Consider the following 21,636-nt stretch of genomic DNA (forward strand, 5'->3'; position numbering starts at 1 on the left):
CGCATTGTATGGGTGTGTGTTACATTACATTCACTAGTAGGAGTGAGAAAAACATCACGGGGTGGTGCGCATTGTATGGGTGTGTGTTACATTACATTCACTAATAGGAGTGAGAAAAACATCACGGGCTGGTGCGCATTGTATGCGTGTGCGTTACATTACATTCACTAGTAGGAGTGAGAAAAACATCACGGGGTGGTGCGCATTGTATGAGTGTGTGTTACATTACATTCACTAGTAGGAGTGAGAAAAACATCACGGGGTGGTGCGCATTGTATGGGTGTGTGTTACATTAGATTCACTAGTAGGAGTGAGAAAAACATCACGGGGTGGTGCGCATTGAATTGGTGTGTGTTACATTACATTCCGTAGTCGGAGTTAGAAAAACATCACGGGGTGGTGCGCATTGTATGGGTGTGTGTTACATTACATTCACTAGTAGGAGTGAGAAAAACATCACGGGGTGGTGCGCATTGTATGGGTGTGTGCTACATTACATTCACTAGTAGGGGTGAGAAAAACATCACGGGGTGGTGCGCATTGTAAGGGTGTGTGTTACATCACATTCACTAGTAGGAGTGAGAAAAACATCACGGGCTGGTGCGCATTGTATGGGTGTGTGTTACATTACATTCAATACTACGAGTGAGAAAAACATCACGGGGTGGTGCGCATTGTATGGGTATGTGTTACATTACATTCACTAGTAGGAGTGAGAAAAACATCACGGGGTGGTGCGCATTGTATGGGTGTTTGTTACATTACATTCACTAGTACCAGTGAGAAAAACATCACTGGGTGGTGCGCATTGTATGGATGTGTGTTACATTACATTCACTAGTAGGAGTGAGAAGAACATCACGGGGTGGTGTGAATCGGAGGGTCCGAATTAGGATAGGCAGTGAGTGCCAATGTAGGACGGAGAAAAGCACCGCGGGGTGGTCAGCATGGGGAGGTCAGGGAACATGCAGTGGCAATGTACGATAGGTTTCGGAAAATCATTGCGGGGTGGTGCGCATTGTATGGGTGTGTGTTACATTAGATTCACTAGTAGGAGTGAGAAAAACATCACGGGGTGGTGCGCATTGTATAGGTGTGTGTTACATTACATTCACTACTAGGCGTGAAAAAAACATCACGGTCTGGTGCGCATTGTATGGGTGTGTGTTACATTACATTCACTAGTAGGAGTGAGAAAAACATCACGGGGTGGTGCGCATTGAATGGGTGTGTGTTACATTATATTCACTAGTAGGAGTGAGAAAAACATCACGGGGTGGTGCGAATTGTATGGGTGTGTGTTACATTACATTCACTAATAGGAGTGAGAAAAACATCACGGGGTGGTGCGCATTGTATGGCTGTGTGTTACATTACATTCACTAGTAGGAGTGAGAAAAACATCACGGGGTGGTGCGCATTGTATGGGTGTGTGCTACATTACATTCACTAGTAGGAGTGAGAAAAACATGACGGGGTGGTGCGCATTGTATGGGTGTGTGTTACATTACATTCACTAGTAGGAGTGAGAAAAACATCAAGGGGTGGTGCGCATTGTATGGGTGTGTGTTACATTACATTCACTAGTAGGAGTGAGAAAAAATCACGGGGCGGTGCGAATTGTATGGGTGTGTGTTACATTACATTCTCTAGTAGGAGTGAGAAAAAAATCACGTGGTGTTGCGCATTGTATGGGTATGTGTTACATTACATTCACTAGTACCAGTGAGAAAAACATCACGGGGTGGTGCGCATTGTATGGGTGTTTGTTACATTACATTCACTACTAGCAGTGAGAAAAACATCACGGGGTGGTGCACATTGTATGGGTGTTTGTTCCATTACATTCACTACTAGCAGTGAGAAGAACATCAAGTGGTGGTGTGAATCGGAGGGTCTGAATTAGGATAGGCAGTGATTGCCAATGTAGGACGGAGAAAAGCACCGCGGGGTGGTCAGCATGGGGAGGTCAGGGAACATGCAGTGGCAATGTACGATAGGTTTCGGAAAAACATTGCGGGGTGGTGCGCATTGTATGGGTGTGTGTTACATTAGATTCACTAGTAGGAGTGAGAAAAACATCACGGGCTGGTGCACATTGTATGGGTGTGTGTTACATTACATTCACTAGTAGGAGTGAGAAAAACATCACGGGGTGGTGCGCATTGTATGGGTGTGTGTTACATTATATTCACTAGTAGGAGTGAGAAAATCATCACGGGGTGGTGCGCATTGTATGGGTGTGTGTTACATTACATTCACTAGTAGGAGTGAGAAAAACATCACGGGGTGGTGCGCATTGTATGGGTGTGTGTTACATTACATTCACTAGTAGGAGTGAGAAAAACATCACGGGGTGGTGCGCATTGTATGGGTGTGTGTTACATTACATTCACTAATAGGAGTGAGAAAAACATCACGGGCTGGTGCGCATTGTATGCGTGTGCGTTACATTACATTCACTAGTAGGAGTGAGAAAAACATCACGGGGTGGTGCGCATTGTATGAGTGTGTGTTACATTACATTCACTAGTAGGAGTGAGAAAAACATCACGGGGTGGTGCGCATTGTATGGGTGTGTGTTACATTAGATTCACTAGTAGGAGTGAGAAAAACATCACGGGGTGGTGCGCATTGAATTGGTGTGTGTTACATTACATTCCGTAGTCGGAGTTAGAAAAACATCACGGGGTGGTGCGCATTGTATGGGTGTGTGTTACATTACATTCACTAGTAGGAGTGAGAAAAACATCACGGGGTGGTGCGCATTGTATGGGTGTGTGCTACATTACATTCACTAGTAGGAGTGAGAAAAACATCACGGGGTGGTGCGCATTGTAAGGGTGTGTGTTACATCACATTCACTAGTAGGAGTGAGAAAAACATCACGGGCTGGTGCGCATTGTATGGGTGTGTGTTACATTACATTCACTAGTAGGTGTGAGAAAAACATCACGGGGTGGTGCGCATTGTATGGGTGTTTGTTACATTATATTCACTAGTAGGAGTGAGAAAAACATCACGGTGTGGTGCGCATTGTATGGGTGTGTGTTACATTACATTCACTATTAGGAGTGAGAAAAACATCACGGGCTGGTGCGCATTGTATGCGTGTGTGTTACATTACATTCACTAGTAGGAGTGAGAAAAACATCACGGGGTGGTGCGCATTGTATGGGTGTGTGTTACATTACATTCACTAGTAGCAGTGAGAAAAACATCACGGGGTGGTGCGCATTGTATGGGTGTGTGTTACATTACATTCACTAGTAGGAGTGAGAAAAACATCACGGTGTGGTGCGCATTGTATTGGTGTGTGTTACATTACATTCACTACTAGCAGTGAGAAAATCATCACGGGGTGGTGCGCATTGTATGGGTGTGTGTTACATTACATTCACCAGTAGGAGTGAGAAAAACATCACGGGGTGGTGCGCATTGTATGGGTGTGTGTTACATTACATTCACTAATAGGAGTGAGAAAAACATCACGGGGTGGTTCGCATTGTATGTGTGTGTGTTATATTACATTCACTAATAGGAGTGAGAAAAACATCACGGGGTGGTGCGCATTGTATGGGTGTGTGCTACATTACATTCACTAGTAGGAGTGAGAAAAACATCACGGGGTGGTGTGAATCGGAGGGTCTGAATTAGGATAGGCAGTGAGTGGCAATGTAGGATGGAGAAAAGCACCGCGGGGTGGTCAGCATGGGGATGTCAGGGAACATGCAGTGGCAATGTAGGATAGGTTTCTGAAAAACATCGCGGGGTGGTGCGCATTGTATGGGTGTGTGTTACATTAGATTCACTAGTAGCAGTGCGAAAAACATCACGGGGTGGTGCGCATTGTATGGGTGTGTGTTACATTACATTCACTAGTAGGAGTGAGAAAAACATCACGGGGTGGTGCGCATTGTATGGGTGTGTGTTACATTACATTCACTAGTAGGAGTGAGAAAAACATCACGGGGTGGTGCGCATTGTATGGGTGTGTGTTACATTACATTCACTAGTAGGAGTGAGAAAAACATCACGGGGTGGTGCGCATTGTATGGGTGTGTGTTACATTACATTCACTAGTAGCAGTGAGAAAAACATCACGGGGTGGTGCGCATTTTATGGGTGTGTGTTACATTACATTCACTAGTAGGAGTGAGAAAAACATCACGGGGTGGTGCGCATTGTATGGTTGTGTGTTACATTACATTCACTAGTAGGAGTGAGAAAAACATCACGGGGTGGTGCGCATTGTATGGGTATGTGTTACATTACATTCACTAGTAGGAGTGAGAAAAACATCACGGGGTGGTGCGCATTGTATGGGTGTGTGTTACATTACATTCACTAGTAGGAGTGAGAAAAACATCACGGGGTGGTGCGCATTGTATGGGTGTGTGTTACATTACATTCACTAATAGGAGTGAGAAAAACATCACGGGCTGGTGCGCATTGTATGCGTGTGCGTGACGTTACATTCACTAGTAGGAGTGAGAAAAACATCACGGGCTGGTGCGCATTGTATGGGTGTGTGTTACATTACATTCACTAGTAGGAGTGAGAAAAACATCACGGGGTGGTGCGCATTGTATGGGTGTGTGCTACATTACATTCACTAGTAGGAGTGAGAAAAACATCACGGGGTGGTGCGCATTGTAAGGGTGTGTGTTACATTACATTCACTAGTAGGAGTGAGAAAAACATCACGGGCTGGTGCGCATTGTATGGGTGTGTGTTACATTACATTCACTAGTAGGTGTGAGAAAAACATCACGGGGTGGTGCGCATTGTATGGGTGTTTGTTACATTATATTCACTAGTAGGAGTGAGAAAAACATCACGGGCTGGTGCGCATTGTATGGGTGTGTGTTACATTACATTAACTAGTAGGAGTGAGAAAAACATCACGGGGTGGTGCGCATTGTATGGGTGTGTGCTACATTACATTCACTAGTAGGAGTGAGAAAAACATCACGGGGTGGTGCGCATTGTAAGGGTGTGTGTTACATTACATTCACTAGTAGGAGTGAGAAAAACATCACGGGCTGGTGCGCATTGTATGGGTGTGTGTTACATTACATTCACTAGTAGGTGTGAGAAAAACATCACGGGGTGGTGCGCATTGTATGGGTGTTTGTTACATTATATTCACTAGTAGGAGTGAGAAAAACATCACGGGGTGGTGCGCATTGTATGGGTGTGTGTTACATTACATTCACTAGTAGGAGTGAGAAAAACATCACGGGGTGGTGCGCATTGTATGGGTGTGTGTTACATTACATTCACAAGTAGGAGTGAGAAAAACATCACGGGCTGGTGCGCATTGTACGCGTGTGTGTTACATTACATTCACTAGTAGGAGTGAGAAAAACATCACGGGGTGGTGCGCATTGTATGGGTGTGTGTTACATTACATTCACTAGTAGGAGTGAGAAAAACATCACGGGGTGGTGCGCATTGTATGGGTGTGTGTTACATTACATTCACTAGTAGGAGTGAGAAAAACATCACGGGGTGGTGCGCATTGTATGGGTGTGTGTTACATTACATTCAGTAGTAGGAGTGAGAAAAACATCACGGGGTGGTGCGCATTGTATGGGTGTGTGTTACATTACATTCACTAGTAGGAGTGAGAAAAACATCACGGGGTGGTGCGCATTGTATGGGTGTGTGCTACATTACATTCAATAGTAGGAGTGAGAAAAACATCACGGGGTGCTGCGCATTGTAAGGGTGTGTGTTACATTACATTCACTAGTAGGAGTGAGAAAAACATCACAGGCTGGTGCGCATTGTATGGGTGTGTGTTACATTACATTCACTAGTAGGAGTGAGAAAAACATCACGGGGTGGTGCGCATTGTATGGGTGTGTGTTACATTACATTCACTAGTAGGAGTGAGAAAAACATCACGGGGTGGTGCGCATTGTATGGGTGTGTGTTACATTACATTCACTAGTAGGAGTGAGAAAAACATCACGGGGTGGTGCGCATTGTATGGGTGTGTGTTACATTACATTCACTATTAGCAGTGAGAAAAACATCACGGGGTGGTGCGCATTGTATGGGTGTGTGTTACATTACATTCACTAGTAGGAGTGAGAAAAACATCACGGGGTGGTGCGCATTGTATGGGTGTGTGTTACATTATATTCACTAGTAGGAGTGAGAAAAACATCACGGGGTGGTGCGCATTGTATGGGTGTGTGTTACATTACATTCACTAGTAGGAGTGAGAAAAACATCACGGGGTGGTGCGCATTGTATGGGTGTGTGTTACATTACATTCACTAGTAGGAGTGAGAAAAACATCACGGGGTGGTGCGCATTGTATGGGTGTGTGTTACATTACATTCACTAATAGGAGTGAGAAAAACATCACGGGGTGGTGCGCATTGTATGCATGTGCGTTACATTACATTCACTAGTAGGAGTGAGAAAAACATCACGGGGTGGTGCGCATTGTATGGGTGTGTGTTACGTTACATTCACTAGTAGGAGTGAGAAAAACATCACGGGGTGGTGCGCATTGTATGGGTGTGTGTTACATTAGATTCACTAGTAGGAGTGAGAAAAACATCACGGGGTGGTGCGCATTGAATTGGTGTGTGTTACATTACATTCCGTAGTCGGACTTAGAAAAACATCACGGGGTGGTGCGCATTGTATGGGTGTGTGTTACATTACATTCACTAGTAGGAGTGAGAAAAACATCACGGGGTGGTGCGCATTGTATGGGTGTGTGCTACATTACATTCACTAGTAGGAGTGAGAAAAACATCACGGGGTGGTGCGCATTGTAAGGGTGTGTGTTACATCACATTCACTAGTAGGAGTGAGAAAAACATCACGGGCTGGTGCGCATTGTATGGGTGTGTGTTACATTACATTCACTAGTAGGTGTGAGAAAAACATCACGGGGTGGTGCGCATTGTATGGGTGTTTGTTACATTATATTCACTAGTAGGAGTGAGAAAAACATCACGGTGTGGTGCGCATTGTATGGGTGTGTGTTACATTACATTCACTAGTAGAAGTGAGAAAAAAATCACGGGGTGGTGCGCATTGTATGGGTGTGTGTTACATTACATTCACTATTAGGAGTGAGAAAAACATCACGGGCTGGTGCGCATTGTATGCGTGTGTGTTACATTACATTCACTAGTAGGAGTGAGAAAAACATCACGGGGTGGTGCGCATTGTATGGGTGTGTCTTACATTACGTTCACTAGTAGGAGTGAGAAAAACATCACGGGGTGGTGCGCATTGTATGGGTGTGTGTTACATTACATTCACTAGTAGGAGTGAGAAAAACATCACGGTGTGGTGCGCATTGTATTGGTGTGTGTTACATTACATTCACTACTAGCAGTGAGAAAATCATCACGGGGTGGTGCGCATTGTATGGGTGTGTGTTACATTACATTCACCAGTAGGAGTGAGAAAAACATCACGGGGTGGTGCGCATTGTATGGGTGTGTGTTACATTACATTCACTAATAGGAGTGAGAAAAACATCACGGGGTGGTTCGCATTGTATGTGTGTGTGTTATATTACATTCACTAATAGGAGTGAGAAAAACATCACGGAGTGGTGCGCATTGTATGGGTGTGTGCTACATTACATTCACTAGTAGGAGTGAGAAAAACATCACGGGGTGGTGTGAATCGGAGGGTCTGAATTAGGATAGGCAGTGAGTGGCAATGTACGATGGAGAAAAGCACCGCGGGGTGGTCAGCATGGGGATGTCAGGGAACATGCAGTGGCAATGTAGGATAGGTTTCTGAAAAACATCGCGGGGTGGTGCGCATTGTATGGGTGTGTGTTACATTAGATTCACTAGTAGCAGTGCGAAAAACATCACGGGGTGGTGCGCATTGTATGGGTGTGTGTTACATTACATTCACTAGTAGGAGTGAGAAAAACATCACGGGGTGGTGCGCATTGTATGGGTGTGTGTTACATTACATTCACTAGTAGGAGTGAGAAAAACATCACGGGGTGGTGCGCATTGTATGGGTGTGTGTTACATTACATTCACTAGTAGGAGTGAGAAAAACATCACGGGGTGGTGCGCATTGTATGGGTGTGTGTTACATTACATTCACTAGTAGCAGTGAGAAAAACATCACGGGGTGGTGCGCATTTTATGGGTGTGTGTTACATTACATTCACTAGTAGGAGTGAGAAAAACATCACGGGGTGGTGCGCATTGTATGGTTGTGTGTTACATTACATTCACTAGTAGGAGTGAGAAAAACATCACGGGGTGGTGCGCATTGTATGGGTGTGTGTTACATTACATTCACTAGTAGGAGTGAGAAAAACATCACGGGGTGGTGCGCATTGTATGGGTGTGTGTTACATTACATTCACTAGTAGGAGTGAGAAAAACATCACGGGGTGGTGCGCATTGTATGGGTGTGTGTTACATTACATTCACTAGTAGGAGTGAGAAAAACATCACGGGGTGGTGCGCATTGTATGGGTGTGTGTTACATTACATTCACTAGTAGGAGTGAGAAAAACATCACGGGGTGGTGCGCATTGTATGGGTGTGTGTTACATTACATTCAGTAGTAGGAGTGAGAAAAACATCACGGGGTGGTGCGCATTGTATGGGTGTGTGTTACATTACATTCACTAGTAGGAGTGAGAAAAACATCACGGGGTGGTGCGCATTGTATGGGTGTGTGCTACATTACATTCACTAGTAGGAGTGAGAAAAACATCACGGGGTGCTGCGCATTGTAAGGGTGTGTGTTACATTACATTCACTAGTAGGAGTGAGAAAAACATCACGGGCTGGTGCGCATTGTATGGGTGTGTGTTACATTACATTCACTAGTAGGAGTGAGAAAAACATCACGGGGTGGTGCGCATTGTATGGGTGTGTGTTACATTACATTCACTAGTAGGAGTGAGAAAAACATCACGGGGTGGTGCGCATTGTATGGGTGTGTGTTACATTACATTCACTAGTAGGAGTGAGAAAAACATCACGGGGTGGTGCGCATTGTATGGGTGTGTGTTACATTACATTCACTAGTAGCAGTGAGAAAAACATCACGGGGTGGTGCGCATTGTATGGGTGTGTGTTACATTACATTCACTAGTAGGAGTGAGAAAAACATCACGGGGTGGTGCGCATTGTATGGGTGTGTGTTACATTATATTCACTAGTAGGAGTGAGAAAAACATCACGGGGTGGTGCGCATTGTATGGGTGTGTGTTACATTATATTCACTAGTAGGAGTGAGAAAAACATCACGGGGTGGTGCGCATTGTATGGGTGTGTGTTACATTACATTCACTAGTAGGAGTGAGAAAAACATCACGGTGTGGTGCGCATTGTATGGGTGTGTGTTACATTACATTCACTAATAGGAGTGAGAAAAACATCACGGGCTGGTGCGCATTGTATGCGTGTGCGTTACATTACATTCACTAGTAGGAGTGAGAAAAACATCACGGGGTGGTGCGCATTGTATGGGTGTTTGTTACATTATATTCACTAGTAGGAGTGAGAAAAACATCACTGGGTGGTGCGCATTGTATGGGTGTGTGTTACATTACATTCACTAATAGGAGTGAGAAAAACATCACGGGCTGGTGCGCATTGTATGGGTGTGTGTTACATTACATTCACTAGTAGGTGTGAGAAAAACATCACGGGGTGGTGCGCATTGTATGGGTGTTTGTTACATTATATTCACTAGTAGGAGTGAGAAAAACATCACGGGGTGGTGCGCATTGTATGGGTGTGTGTTACATTACATTCACTAGTAGGAGTGAGAAAAACATCACGGGCTGGTGCGCATTGTATGCGTGTGTGTTACATTACATTCACTAGTAGGAGTGAGAAAAACATCACGGGGTGGTGCGCATTGTATGGGTGTGTGTTACATTATATTCACTAGTAGGAGTGAGAAAAACATCACGGGGTGGTGCGCATTGTATGGGTGTGTGTTACATTACATTCACGAGTAGGAGTGAGAAAAACATCACGGGGTGGTGCGCATTGTATGGGTGTGTGTTACATTACATTCAGTAGTAGGAGTGAGAAAAACATCACGGGGTGGTGCGCATTGTATGGGTGTGTGTTACATTACATTCACTAGTAGGAGTGAGAAAAACATCACGGGGTGGTGCGCATTGTATGGGTGTGTGCTACATTACATTCACTAGTAGGAGTGAGAAAAACATCACGGGGTGCTGCGCATTGTACGGGTGTGTGTTACATTACATTCACTAGTAGGAGTGAGAAAAACATCACGGGCTGGTGCTCATTGTATGGGTGTGTGTTACATTACATTCACTAGTAGGAGTTAGAAAAACATCACGGGGTGGTGCGCATTGTATGGGTGTTTGTTACATTATATTCACTAGTAGGAGTGAGAAAAACATCACGGGGTGGTGCGTATAGTATGGGTGTGTGTTACATTACATTCACTAGTAGGAGTGAGAAAAACATCACGGGGTGGTGCGCATTGTATGGGTGTGTGTTACATTACATTCACTAGTAGGAGTGAGAAAAATATCACGGGGTGGTGCGCATTGTATGGGTGTGTGTTACATTACATTCACTAATAGGAGTGAGAAAAACATCATGGGCTGGTGCGCATTGTATGGGTGTGTGTTACATTACATTCACTAGTAGGAGTGAGAAAAACATCACGGGGTGGTGCGCATTGTATGGGTGTGTGTTACATTACATTCACTAGTAGGAGTGAGAAAAATATCACGGGGTGGTGCGCATTGTATGGGTGTGTGTTACATTACATTCACTAATAGGAGTGAGAAAAACATCATGGGCTGGTGCGCATTTTATGGGTGTGTGTTACATTACATTCACTAGTAGGAGTGAGAAAAACATCACGGGGTGGTGCGCATTGTATGGGTGTGTGTTACATTAGATTCACTAGTAGGAGTGAGAAAAACATCACGGGGTGGTGCGCATTGTATGGGTGTGTGTTACATTACATTCACTACTAGGAGTGAGAAAATCATCACGGGGTGGTGCGCATTGTATGGGTGTGTGTTACATTACATTCACTAGTAGGAGTGAGAAAAACATCACGGGGTGGTGCGCATTGTATGGGTGTGTGTTACATTACATTCACTAGTAGGAGTGAGAAAAACATCACGGGGTGGTGCGCATTGTATGGGTGTGTGTTACATTACATTCACTAGTAGGAGTGAGAAAAACATCACGGGGTGGTGCGCATTGTATGGGTGTGTGTTACATTACATTCACTAGTAGGAGTGAGAAAAACATCACGGGCTGGTGCGCATTGTATGCGTGTGTGTTACATTACATTCACTAGTAGGAGTGAGAAAAACATCACGGGGTGGTGCGCATTGTATCGGTGTGTGTTACATTATATTCACTAGTAGGAGTGAGAAAAACATCACGGGGTGGTGCGCATTGTATGGGTGTGTGTTACATTACATTCACGAGTAGGAGTGAGAAAAACATCACGGGGTGGTGCGCATTGTATGGGTGTGTGTTACATTACATTCAGTAGTAGGAGTGAGAAAAACATCACGGGGTGGTGCGCATTGTATGGGTGTGTGTTACATTACATTCACTAGTAGGAGTGAGAAAAACATCACGGGGTGGTGCGCATTGTATGGGTGTGTGCTACATTACATTCACTAGTAGGAGTGAGAAAAACATCACGGGGTGGTGCGCATTGTATGGGTGTGTGTTACATTACATTCACTAGTAGCAGTGAGAAAAACATCACGGGGTGGTGCGCATTGTATGGGTGTGTGTTACATTACATTCACTAGTAGGAGTGAGAAGAACATCACGGGGTGGTGTGAATCGGAGGGTCTGAATTAGGATAGGCAGTGATTACCAATGTAGGACGGAGAAAAGCACCGCGGGGTGGTCAGCATGGGGAGGTCAGGGAACATGCAGTGGCAATGTACGATAGGTTTCGGAAATCATTGCGGGGTGGTGCGCATTGTATGGGTGTGTGTTACATTAGATTCACTAGTAGGAGTGAGAAAAACATCACGGCGTGGTGCTCATTGTATAGGTGTGTGTTACATTACATTCACTACTAGGAGTGAGAAAAACATCACGGGCTGGTGCACATTGTATGGGTGTGTGTTACATTACATTCACTAGTAGGAGTGAGAAAAACATCACGGGGTGGTGCGCATTGTATGGGTGTGTGTTACATTATATTCACTAGTAGGAGTGAGAAAAACATCACGGGGTGGTGCGCATTGTATGGGTGTGTGTTACATTACATTCACTAGTAGGAGTGAGAAAAACATCACGGGGTGGTGCGCATTGTATGGGTGTGTGTTACATTACATTCACTAGTAGGAGTGAGAGAAACATCACGGGGTGGTGCGCATTGTATGGGTGTGTGTTACATTACATTCACTAGTAGGAGTGAGAAAAACATCACGGGGTGGTGCGCATTGTATGAGTGTGTTACATTACATTCACTAGTAGGAGTGAGAAAAACATCACGGGGTGGTGTGCATTGTATGGGTGTGTGTTACATTACGTTTCACTAGTAGGAGTGAGAAAAACATCACGGGGTGGTGCACATTGTATGGGTGTGTGTTACATTACATTCACTAGTAGGAGTGAGAAAAACATCACGGGGTGGTGCGCATTGTATGGGTGTGTGTTACATTACATTCACTAGTAGGAGTGAGAAAAACATCACGGGTGGTGCGCATTGTACGGGTGTGTGTTACATTACATTCACTAGTAGGAGTGAGAAAAACATCACGGTGTGGTGCGCATTGTATGGGTGTGTGTTACATTACATTCACTAGTAGGAGTGAGAAAAACATCACGGGGTGGTGCGCATTGTATGGGTGTGTGTTACATTACATTCACTAGTAGGAGTGAGAAAAACATCACGGGGCGGTGCGCATTGTATGGGTGTGTGTTACATTACATTCACTAGTAGGAGTGAGAAAAACATCACGGGGCGGTGCGCATTGTATGGGTGTGTGTTACATTAGATTCACTAGTAGGAGTGACAAAAACATCACGGGGTGGTGCGCATTGTATGGGTGTGTGTTACATTACATTCACTAGTAGGAGTGAGAAAAACATCACGGGGTGGTGCGCATTGTATGGGTGTGTATTACATTACATTCACTAGTAGGAGTGAGAAAAACATCACGGTGTGGTGTGAATCGGAGGGTCTGAATTAGGATAGGCAGTGAGTGGCAATGTAGGATGGAGAAAAGCACCGCGGGGTGGTCAGCATGGGGAGGTCAGGGAACATGCAGTGGCATTGTAGGATAGGTTTCTGAAAAATATCACGGGGTGGTGCGCATTGTATGGGTGTGTGTTACATTAGATTCACTAGTAGCAGTGAGAAAAACATCACGGGGTGGTGCGCATTGTATGGGTGTGTGTTACATTACATTCACTAGTAGGAGTGAGAAAAACATCACGGGGTGGTGCGCATTGTATGGGTGTGTGTTACATTACATTCACTAGTAGGAGTGAGAAAAACATCATGGGGTGGTGCGCATTGTATGGGTGTGTGTTACATTACATTCACTAGTAGGAGTGAGAAAAACATCACGGGGTGGTGCGCATTGTATGGGTGTGTGTTACATTACATTCACTAGTAGCAGTGAGAAAAACATCACGGGGTGGTGCGCCTTGTATGGGTGTGTGTTACATTACATTCACTAGTAGGAGTGAGAAAAACATCACGGGGTGGTGCGCATTGTATGGGTGTGTGCTACATTACATTCACTAGTAGGAGTGAGAAAAACATCACGCGGTGGTGCGCATTGTAAGGGTGTGTGTTACATTACATTCAGTAGTAGGAGTGAGAAAAACATCACGGGCTGGTGCGCATTGTATGGGTGTGTTTTGCATTACATTCACTATTAGGAGTGAGAAAAACATCACGGGGTGGTGCGCATTGTATGGGTGTGTGTTACATTATATTCACTATTAGGAGTGAGAAAAACATCACGGGGTGGTGCACATTGTATGGGTGTGTGTTACATTACATTCACTAGTAGGAGTGAGAAAAACATCACGGGGTGGTGCGCATTGTATGGGTGTGTGTTACATTACATTCAACAGTAGGAGTGAGAAAAACATCACGGGGTGGTGCGCATTGTATGGGTGTGTGTTACATTACATTCACTAGTAGGAGTGAGAAAAACATCACGGGGTGGTGCGCATTGTATGGGTGTGTGTTACATTACATTCACTAATAGGATTGAGAAAAACATCACGGGGCGGTGCGCATTGTATGGGTGTGTGTTACATTAGATTCACTAGTCTGAGTGACAAAAACATCACGGGCTGGTGCGCATTGTATGGGTGTGTGTTACATTACATTCACTAGTAGGAGTGAGAAAAACATCACAGGGTGGTGCGCATTGTATGGGTGTGTGTTACATTACATTCACTAGTAGGAGTGAGAAAAACATCACGGGGTGGTGTGAATCGGAGGGTCTGAATTAGGATAGGCAGTGAGTGGCAATGTAGGATGGAGGAAAGCACCGCGGGCTGGTCAGCATTGGGAGGTCAGGGAACATGCAGTGGCAATGCAGGATAGGTTTCTGAAAAACATCGCGGGGTGGTGCGCATTGTATGGGTGTGTGTTACATTAGAATCACTACTAGGAGTGAGAAAATCATCACGGGGTAGTGCGCATTGTATGGGTGTGTGTTACATTACATTCACTAATAGGAGTGAGAAAAACATCACGGGGTGGTGCGCATTGTATGGGTGTGTGTTACATTACATTCACTAGTAGGAGTGAGAAAAACATCACGGGGTGGTGCGCATTGTATGGGTGTGTGTTACATTACATTCACTAATAGGAGTGAGAAAAACATCACGGGGTGGTGCGCATTGTATGGGTGTGTGTTACATTACATTCACTAATAGGAGTGAGAAAAACATCACGGGGTGGTGCGCATTGTATGGGTGTGTGTTACATTACATTCAATACTACGAGTGAGAAAAACATCACGGGGTGGTGCGCATTGTATGGGTATGTGTTACATTACATTCACTAGTAGGAGTGAGAAAAACATCACGGGGTGGTGCGCATTGTATGGGTGTTTGTTACATTACATTCACTAGTACCAGTGAGAAAAACGTCACTGGGTGGTGCGCATTGTATGGGTGTGTGTTACATTACATTCACTAGTAGGAGTGAGAAGAACATCACGGGGTGGTGTGAATCGGAGGGTCCGAATTAGGATAGGCAGTGAGTGCCAATGTAGGACGGAGAAAAGCACCGCGGGGTGGTCAGCATGGGGAGGTCAGGGAACATGCAGTGGCAATGTACGATAGGTTTCGGAAAATCATTGCGGGGTGGTGCGCATTGTATGGGTGTGTGTTACATTAGATTCACTAGTAGGAGTGAGAAAAACATCACGGGGTGGTGCGCATTGTATAGGTGTGTGTTACATTACATTCACTACTAGGCGTGAAAAAAACATCACGGTCTGGTGCGCATTGTATGGGTGTGTGTTACATTACATTCACTAGTAGGAGTGAGAAAAACATCACGGGGTGGTGCGCATTGAATGGGTGTGTGTTACATTATATTCACTAGTAGGAGTGAGAAAAACATCACGGGGTGGTGCGAATTGTATGGGTGTGTGTTACATTACATTCACTAATAGGAGTGAGAAAAACATCACGGGGTGGTGCGCATTGTATGGCTGTGTGTTACATTACATTCACTAGTAGGAGTGAGAAAAACATCACGGGGTGGTGCGCATTGTATGGGTGTGTGCTACATTACATTCACTAGTAGGAGTGAGAAAAACATGACGTGGTGGTGCGCATTGTATGGGTGTGTGTTACATTACATTCACTAGTAGGAGTGAGAAAAACATCAAGGGGTGGTGCGCATTGTATGGGTGTGTGTTACATTACATTCACTAGTAGGAGTGAGAAAAAATCACGGGGCGGTGCGAATTGTATGGGTGTGTGTTACATTACATTCTCTAGTAGGAGTGAGAAAAAAATCACGTGGTGTTGCGCATTGTATGGGTATGTGTTACATTACATTCACTAGTACCAGTGAGAAAAACATCACGGGGTGGTGCGCATTGTATGGGTGTTTGTTACATTACATTCACTACTAGCAGTGAGAAAAACATCACGGGGTGGTGCACATTGTATGGGTGTTTGTTCCATTACATTCACTACTAGCAGTGAGAAGAACATCAAGTGGTGGTGTGAATCGGAGGGTCTGAATTAGGATAGGCAGTGATTGCCAATGTAGGACGGAGAAAAGCACCGCGGGGTGGTCAGAATGGGGAGGTCAGGGAACATGCAGTGGCAATGTACGATAGGTTTCGGAAAAACATTGCGGGGTGGTGCGAATTGTATGGGTGTGTGTTACATTAGATTCACTAGTAGGAGTGAGAAAAACATCACGGGCTGGTGCACATTGTATGGGTGTGTGTTACATTACATTCACTAGTAGGAGTGAGAAAAACATCACGGGGTGGTGCGCATTGTATGGGTGTGTGTTACATTATATTCACTAGTAGGAGTGAGAAAATCATCACGGGGTGGTGCGCATTGTATGGGTGTGTGTTACATTACATTCACTAGTAGGAGTGAGAAAAACATCACGGGGTGGTGCGCATTGCATGGGTGTGTGTTACATTACATTCACTAGTAGGAGTGAGAAAAACATCACGGGGTGGTGCGCATTGTATGGGTGTGTGTTACATTACATTCACTAGTAGGAGTGAGAAAAACATCACGGGGTGGTGCGCATTGTATGGGTGTGTATTACATTACATTCACTAGTAGGAGTGAGAAAAACATCACGGGGTGGTGTGAATCGGAGGGTCTGAATTAGGATAGGCAGTGAGTGGCAATGTAGGATGGAGAAAAGCACCGCGGGGTGGTTCGCATTGGGAAGTCAGGGAACATGCAGTGGCAATGCAGGATAGGTTTCTGAAAAACATCGCGGGGTGGTGGGCATTGTATGGGTGTGTGTTACATTAGAATCACTAGTAGGAGTGAGAAAAACATCACGTGGTGGTGCGCATTGTATGGGTGTGTGTTACATTACATTCACTAGTAGGAGTGAGAAAAACATCACGGGCTGGTGCGCATTGTATGGGTGTGTGTTACATTACATTCACTAGTAGGAGTGAGAAAAACATCACGGGGTGGTGCGCATTGTATGGGTGTGTGTTACATTACATTCACTAGTAGGAGTGAGAAAAACATCACGGGGTGGTGCGCATTGTATGGGTGTGTGTTACATTACATTCACTAGTAGCAGTGAGAAAAACATCACGGGGTGGTGCGCATTGTATGGGTGTGTGTTACATTACATTCACTAGTAGGAGTGAGAAGAACATCACGGGGTGGTGTGAATCGGAGGGTCTGAATTAGGATAGGCAGTGATTACCAATGTAGGACGGAGAAAAGCACCGCGGGGTGGTCAGCATGGGGAGGTCAGGGAACATGCAGTGGCAATGTACGATAGGTTTCGGAAATCATTGCGGGGTGGTGCGCATTGTATGGGTGTGTGTTACATTAGATTCACTAGTAGGAGTGAGAAAAACATCACGGCGTGGTGCTCATTGTATAGGTGTGTGTTACATTACATTCACTACTAGGAGTGAGAAAAACATCACGGGCTGGTGCACATTGTATGGGTGTGTGTTACATTACATTCACTAGTAGGAGTGAGAAAAACATCACGGGGTGGTGCGCATTGTATGGGTGTGTGTTACATTATATTCACTAGTAGGAGTGAGAAAAACATCACGGGGTGGTGCGCATTGTATGGGTGTGTGTTACATTACATTCACTAGTAGGAGTGAGAAAAACATCACGGGGTGGTGCGCATTGTATGGGTGTGTGTTACATTACATTCACTAGTAGGAGTGAGAGAAACATCACGGGGTGGTGCGCATTGTATGGGTGTGTGTTACATTACATTCACTAGTAGGAGTGAGAAAAACATCACGGGGTGGTGCGCATTGTATGAGTGTGTTACATTACATTCACTAGTAGGAGTGAGAAAAACATCACGGGGTGGTGTGCATTGTATGGGTGTGTGTTACATTACGTTTCACTAGTAGGAGTGAGAAAAACATCACGGGGTGGTGTACATTGTATGGGTGTGTGTTACATTACATTCACTAGTAGGAGTGAGAAAAACATCACGGGGTGGTGCGCATTGTATGGGTGGGTGTTACATTACATTCACTAGTAGGAGTGAGAAAAACATCACGGGTGGTGCGCATTGTATGTGTGTGTGTTACATTACATTCACTAGTAGGAGTGAGAAAAACATCACGGTGTGGTGCGCATTGTATGGGTGTGTGTTACATTACATTCACTAGTAGGAGTGAGAAAAACATCACGGGGTGGTGCGCATTGTATGGGTGTGTGTTACATTACATTCACTAGTAGGAGTGAGAAAAACATCACGGGGCGGTGCGCATTGTATGGGTGTGTGTTACATTACATTCACTAGTAGGAGTGAGAAAAACATCACGGGGCGGTGCGCATTGTATGGGTGTGTGTTACATTAGATTCACTAGTAGGAGTGACAAAAACATCACGGGGTGGTGCGCATTGTATGGGTGTGTGTTACATTACATTCACTAGTAGGAGTGAGAAAAACATCACGGGGTGGTGCGCATTGTATGGGTGTGTATTACATTACATTCACTAGTAGGAGTGAGAAAAACATCACGGTGTGGTGTGAATCGGAGGGTCTGAATTAGGATAGGCAGTGAGTGGCAATGTAGGATGGAGAAAAGCACCGCGGGGTGGTCAGCATGGGGAGGTCAGGGAACATGCAGTGGCATTGTAGGATAGGTTTCTGAAAAATATCACGGGGTGGTGCGCATTGTATGGGTGTGTGTTACATTAGATTCACTAGTAGCAGTGAGAAAAACATCACGGGGTGGTGCGCATTGTATGGGTGTGTGTTACATTACATTCACTAGTAGGAGTGAGAAAAACATCACGGGGTGGTGCGCATTGTATGGGTGTGTGTTACATTACATTCACTAGTAGGAGTGAGAAAAACATCATGGGGTGGTGCGCATTGTATGGGTGTGTGTTACATTACATTCACTAGTAGGAGTGAGAAAAACATCACGGGGTGGTGCGCATTGTATGGGTGTGTGTTACATTACATTCACTAGTAGCAGTGAGAAAAACATCACGGGGTGGTGCGCCTTGTATGGGTGTGTGTTACATTACATTCACTAGTAGGAGTGAGAAAAACATCACGGGGTGGTGCGCATTGTATGGGTGTGTGCTACATTACATTCACTAGTAGGAGTGAGAAAAACATCACGCGGTGGTGCGCATTGTAAGGGTGTGTGTTACATTACATTCAGTAGTAGGAGTGAGAAAAACATCACGGGCTGGTGCGCATTGTATGGGTGTGTTTTGCATTACATTCACTATTAGGAGTGAGAAAAACATCACGGGGTGGTGCGCATTGTATGGGTGTGTGTTACATTATATTCACTATTAGGAGTGAGAAAAACATCACGGGGTGGTGCACATTGTATGGGTGTGTGTTACATTACATTCACTAGTAGGAGTGAGAAAAACATCACGGGGTGGTGCGCATTGTATGGGTGTGTGTTACATTACATTCAACAGTAGGAGTGAGAAAAACATCACGGGGTGGTGCGCATTGTATGGGTGTGTGTTACATTACATTCACTAGTAGGAGCGAGAAAAACATCACGGGGTGGTGCGCATTGTATGGGTGTGTGTTACATTACATTCACTAATAGGATTGAGAAAAACATCACGGGGCGGTGCGCATTGTATGGGTGTGTGTTACATTAGATTCACTAGTCTGAGTGACAAAAACATCACGGGCTGGTGCGCATTGTATGGGTGTGTGTTACATTACATTCACTAGTAGGAGTGAGAAAAACATCACAGGGTGGTGCGCATTGTATGGGTGTGTGTTACATTACATTCACTAGTAGGAGTGAGAAAAACATCACGGGGTGGTGTGAATCGGAGGGTCTGAATTAGGATAGGCAGTGAGTGGCAATGTAGGATGGAGGAAAGCACCGCGGGCTGGTCAGCATTGGGAGGTCAGGGAACATGCAGTGGCAATGCAGGATAGGTTTCTGAAAAACATCGCGGGGTGGTGCGCATTGTATGGGTGTGTGTTACATTAGAATCACTACTAGGAGTGAGAAAATCATCACGGGGTAGTGCGCATTGTATGGGTGTGTGTTACATTACATTCACTAATAGGAGTGAGAAAAACATCACGGGGTGGTGCGCATTGTATGGGTGTGTGTTACATTACATTCACTAGTAGGAGTGAGAAAAACATCACGGGGTGGTGCGCATTGTATGGGTGTGTGTTACATTACATTCACTAATAGGAGTGAGAAAAACATCACGGGGTGGTGCGCATTGTATGGGTGTGTGTTACATTACATTCACTAATAGGAGTGAGAAAAACATCACGGGGTGGTGCGCATTGTATGGGTGTGTGTTACATTACATTCAATACTACGAGTGAGAAAAACATCACGGGGTGGTGCGCATTGTATGGGTATGTGTTACATTACATTCACTAGTAGGAGTGAGAAAAACATCACGGGGTGGTGCGCATTGTATGGGTGTTTGTTACATTACATTCACTAGTACCAGTGAGAAAAACGTCACTGGGTGGTGCGCATTGTATGGGTGTGTGTTACATTACATTCACTAGTAGGAGTGAGAAGAACATCACGGGGTGGTGTGAATCGGAGGGTCCGAATTAGGATAGGCAGTGAGTGCCAATGTAGGACGGAGAAAAGCACCGCGGGGTGGTCAGCATGGGGAGGTCAGGGAACATGCAGTGGCAATGTACGATAGGTTTCGGAAAATCATTGCGGGGTGGTGCGCATTGTATGGGTGTGTGTTACATTAGATTCACTAGTAGGAGTGAGAAAAACATCACGGGGTGGTGCGCATTGTATAGGTGTGTGTTACATTACATTCACTACTAGGCGTGAAAAAAACATCACGGTCTGGTGCGCATTGTATGGGTGTGTGTTACATTACATTCACTAGTAGGAGTGAGAAAAACATCACGGGGTGGTGCGCATTGAATGGGTGTGTGTTACATTATATTCACTAGTAGGAGTGAGAAAAACATCACGGGGTGGTGCGAATTGTATGGGTGTGTGTTACATTACATTCACTAATAGGAGTGAGAAAAACATCACGGGGTGGTGCGCATTGTATGGCTGTGTGTTACATTACATTCACTAGTAGGAGTGAGAAAAACATCACGGGGTGGTGCGCATTGTATGGGTGTGTGCTACATTACATTCACTAGTAGGAGTGAGAAAAACATGACGGGGTGGTGCGCATTGTATGGGTGTGTGTTACATTACATTCACTAGTAGGAGTGAGAAAAACATCAAGGGGTGGTGCGCATTGTATGGGTGTGTGTTACATTACATTCACTAGTAGGAGTGAGAAAAAATCACGGGGCGGTGCGAATTGTATGGGTGTGTGTTACATTACATTCTCTAGTAGGAGTGAGAAAAAAATCACGTGGTGTTGCGCATTGTATGGGTATGTGTTACATTACATTCACTAGTACCAGTGAGAAAAACATCACGGGGTGGTGCGCATTGTATGG

Source organism: Cavia porcellus, unplaced genomic scaffold (genome assembly GCF_034190915.1).
Source record: "Cavia porcellus strain 051 isolate PalLab524CR breed Dunkin Hartley unplaced genomic scaffold, mCavPor4.1 scaffold_21, whole genome shotgun sequence".
Classification (NCBI taxonomy): Eukaryota; Metazoa; Chordata; class Mammalia; order Rodentia; family Caviidae; genus Cavia; species Cavia porcellus.